This window comes from Delphinus delphis, chromosome 9 (assembly GCF_949987515.2).
Source record: "Delphinus delphis chromosome 9, mDelDel1.2, whole genome shotgun sequence".
Classification (NCBI taxonomy): domain Eukaryota; kingdom Metazoa; phylum Chordata; class Mammalia; order Artiodactyla; family Delphinidae; genus Delphinus; species Delphinus delphis.
Window position 1 is genome coordinate 95943239 of NC_082691.1, and position 4620 is coordinate 95947858.

At 41.9% G+C, this 4620-nt stretch overlaps 1 pseudogene; it reads left to right on the forward strand.

Moving 5' to 3' along the window:
- The first annotated feature begins 848 nt into the window (after positions 1-848).
- On the forward strand, positions 849-1812 carry LOC132430564 (olfactory receptor-like protein OLF3; annotated as a pseudogene).
- Positions 1813-4620: the final 2808 nt, after the last annotated feature.

The window sequence follows — 4620 nt, forward strand, 5'->3', positions numbered from 1 at the left end:
AGCCCTCAGTTCTATTAAAAGTTGCCTCCAATATTATTTATGACTGAATCGTTGAGGGGGGGGTTACATGGGAAAAACATGTTTGCTACTTTATTTACGCCAAGGCAGAGATCATTGACTACTAATACCCATACTACTACAGTACTGCTACAAGTAATAGTTCACAGAGTACTTTCTCCATAAATTACCTACGTGTGAGCTTAAATGTACTTGTGAGTTGTATGATATTACCTGTTTCATATGTAAAAGTGTCACTAAACCCACATCACATAGCTGGTAAATAAAATCAGTTTTCAAACCTAGAGTCTCTGATTCCAGATCTTTTCACAAGCCCCTGCCTCTTTTCAATATTTCTTTTTATAATAGATTTATACATGTCATCATAATGGATCTAGTTGACATATTTAAGGTAGTTTTTGTAACTTTCCTACCAAGCTTTTCTTCACTGTTTATCAATTTACCTGCCATTGTTATCTACCATCCTTCCCTTGCCCTAGAAACTTAGGCAAGTTGGTAAAGATGTGCAGCTCCTAAAATTGTAATGCATTATCTTCAGGCTTTAACTGGGCCTCATCAAGTCCTTAGGAAGGTGCTGTCCTGTTCTCTGATGCAGAATCAGAGACAACATCAAGTCCTTAGGAAGGTGCTGTCCTGTTCTCTGATGCAGAATGGATACAGTGTATATCAGGATGAAGCCTGTCATGTTGGCCCATGAGTGATGTGAAACATCTGACTAAGGGTGGCCAATTGTATATAGTTTGTATTGATAAAAGTTATTTTTATGGTTCTGTGATTCAGTAGATTCTGTTATTTCTGTCTCTGCAGATTAATAATCCTCACATTTTTAAATGGGAGCAGATAACCATACTTTGGTGAGAGAATTCATTCTCCTTGGCCTGTCCAGTGACTGGGACACTCGGGTTGCTCTCTCTGGCTCTCTCTGTCCTGTTCTTGGTTATGTACCTGGTGACAGTGCTGGGGAACTTCCTCATTATTCTTCTGATCAGACTGGACAGCCGACTCCAGACTCCCATGTATTTCTTTCTCACCAACCTCTCCCTTGTTGATGTCTCTTATGCCACAAGCATTGTCCCTCAGATGCTGGTGCATTTTCTTGCAGAACATAAAGGAATCCCATATGTGAGCTGTACAGCCCAGTTATTTTCCTCCCTGGGCCTGGGTGGGATTGAGTTAGTTCTTCTGGCAGTGATGGCCTATGACCGCTATGTGGCTGTGTGTGACCCCCTGAGATACTTGGTCATCATGCATGGAGGGCTCTGTACTAGTTGGCCGTCACATCCTGGGTCAGTGCCTCTGTCAGCTCTCTCATGCAGACCACCATCACCTTTCAGTTGCCCATGGGCACAACAAGTATGTTGATCACATATCCTGCGAACTCCTAGCTGTGGTCAGGCTGGCCTGTGTGGACACCTCCTCCAATGAGATCGCAGTCATGGTTTCTAGTATTGTTCTGCTGATGACACCTTTCTGCTTGGTTCTCTTGTCCTACATCCAGATCATCTCCACCACCCTAAAGATCCAGTCCACAGAGGGGAGAAAGGAAGCCTTCCACACCTGTGCCTCTCACTTCGCAGTAGTTGTCCTGTGCTGTGGCGTGGCCCTTTTCACTTACATCCAACCACGCTCCAGCCCTTCTGTCTTTCAGGAGAAGTTGATCTCTCTCTTCTATGCCATTTTGACACCATGCTGAACCCCATGATTTACAGTCTGAGGAATAAGGAGGTGAAGGGGACCTTTCAGAAACTACTAGGGCAGTTATCTGGATTAACGTCAAAACTGGCAACTCGATGAATCATGAGCATCACTTAGAGAAAAGAGCTTTGCTCGTGTGCTTTCCCACCCAACTCAGATATGAAGCATTGTTACTGCGTTGCCCTGGCAACCAGGAAGGAGATGACAAAATGTGTACTTGTGGTACCGGGTAGGAGGCTGAGTGATTGGGTTGGGGTGTGGGGTGTAAGGGTGTTTTTATGTCCCAGCAGCATGTTCAGAGAAACTAAGCCCTGCTGTAATAGAACTTCCCACTGTTAACCACTCAGTATCCGTTCATATGGCCTCAGAGTATTTGAGGAAAATATCATTTATTGTTTTTGATAGCAGCATGAAAAATCGTTGTAATCATTGACCCATACTTGGATCGTACCTTGGAACACTGATTTTATTCAACCACATTTTAAAGAGGTTATTGTATTTCCATTGGGAACAAAATGCATTTTCATATTTGAACACTCACTTAAAATATTGTGTGGCATATATAGTCAGATTCATTAATTGTGTGAGTCAGTATCCTAAGGGGGGCGCTGCTGTCAACGCTGATTAAAATGTTCTTGTACATGACCTACCGCATGTGGGTATACAGGCTCTGTCTGCGTAATGGAAATAAATGAGAGGAGAAACATCGACCAAAGTCGTATTTTACCATGATAAGGATATAATCGAGCGTTGTTTGTACACAATGACATTATTTAAGAAAAATATGAGATTCAGTTACTGCTAATTAGCATATGAATAATAAGAAAACTATTGCATGTATATTGGGTACCATTCAAAAGGTAAAATTGTAATTTCTGAAAATTCAGCAAACTTCCTTTTCTCTGAGATCTTGGGAAAAAAATAAGCAAATAAACAAGGAAATAAATGAATACAATGTTAAGACATAGTTAATCTAAGCAAAGCAGTTTTCTTGGAGAAGCCGGTGAACGATAATACAGCTTTGGTTTTGTGTTATCAGGATAGGTCAGTCTGCTCTGCAGATGTTATTCTCAAGTCTCCACATTAAAGGCCTTCTTGTATTCCCCTCCCCATCTCTCTCTCTCACACACACACACACACACACACACACACACACGCACACACACACCAAAACTCTACTTAATCTCTGTAAATCTTGTGAGCTGGCATTGTCTGTGAGTGTACCTTGTCTCTGACGATAAACCTAAATAAGGTAAAAGAGGGGAAAGAAATGATTACACAAGGGATAGGTAAGGGAAGGAGACAAAAAATATGGTAATAGTGGGTCCTCTCACTCTCTTCAAGGGGTATAAAAGAGGGACTCTTCTTTTTTTTTGGTCTGATTATTAAGTCAGTTGGTTGGCTTTTGGTTGATTTGCATTTGGGCGTTGGTGATCAGAAGTTGAAGGGTTTCCACCGGCACCTATTTTCTCTGTGAAATAAGATGGAGTACCCATGGCTGAGAGTACAGGGGAAGGAGGAAGAGATACAGGAGTGAGACTTGAGAATGGTGCAGGTTTTTTTTTTTTTTTTGGCTGTGTTGGGTCTTCTTTGCTGCACCTGGGTTTTCTCTAGTTGTGGTGAGCGGGGGCTACTCTTTGTTGTGGTGCGCGGCCTTCTCATTGCAGTGGCTTCTCCTTTTGCGGAGCGCGGACTCTAGGCACACGAGCTTCAGTAGTTGCAGCACATGGGCTCAGCAGTTGTGGCTTGTGGGCTCTAGAGCGCAGGCTCAGTAGTCGTGGTGCACGGGCTTAGTTGCTCCACAGCATATGAGATCTTCCCTGACCAGGGCTCGAACCCGTGTCCCCTGCATTAGCAGGTGGATTCTTAACCACTCCACCACCAGGGAAGTCCGAGAATGGTGAAGGTTAATGGTCCACATGGGTATAGACAAATGTGCCCCTTTTACCTGTGGACATCACTGAGCCTAAAGTATGTCTGAATTTCATCTCAGTGTCTTCAATTACAAGGTCACAAAGGTCATATTTTTCCTCTAATTTGACCAACTTTATCTTTATTCTCAGCCTTCTCTAAAACAAAGTTACAGTTGATCATTTTGTAGGCATTGACTTTGTTGTAGACAGTGCTTTTGGCATTGTGGGGTATCAAAGTTGTGTTCAGGTATAGCCGCTACCTCAAGAAATTTACAGTCCTCTAGGGCAGGGGTTGGGAAACTGTTTCTGTATTAGGACAGATAGAAAATATGTTAGACTCTGTGGGCCATACATTCTACATCACAGCTATTCGGCTCTGCCGTGGTAGCAGTAAAATAGCCATAGATAATACATAAAAAAGGAACGAATGTGGCTGGTAGCCATAAATCTAAATATATGGACACTGAAATTTTAAATTTGAATTTTATATAATTTTTACATCATAAAATAATATTTTTATTTTTTCAACGATTTAAAAATATAAAAATATTCTTGTGGGCCATGCAAAAACAAATGGCAGGCCAAATTTGGCCTTTGGGCAATAGTTTGCTACACCATTATCGGGGAAATAGAACAAAAGTGCAAAATTATAACACGAGGTATGCGCATAAAGAGCCCTGACACTCAAAGGAAGAAAGGGTTCATAAAGAGTCCTGATATTCAAAGGAAGAAGGGATTCTTTGCTGCATGTAGACTGTTATAATGGTGAAGGCTTCTAAGAGAAAATGAAGTGGCCCTCACTTCAGTTTGCATTTCAGAAAGCATCTCATTTCTCATAGTCGTTTAGGTCCATTTACCCAAGATCTAAGGACTCCATACTAATGGGTGAATGGAGGACGTGAATCGCACACTGAGCATAACTCTTAGATCTCGGTTGAATATTAATTGGATGATTTGTATTACTTCTTAGCCGTAGCAGCATTTAACCACAGTG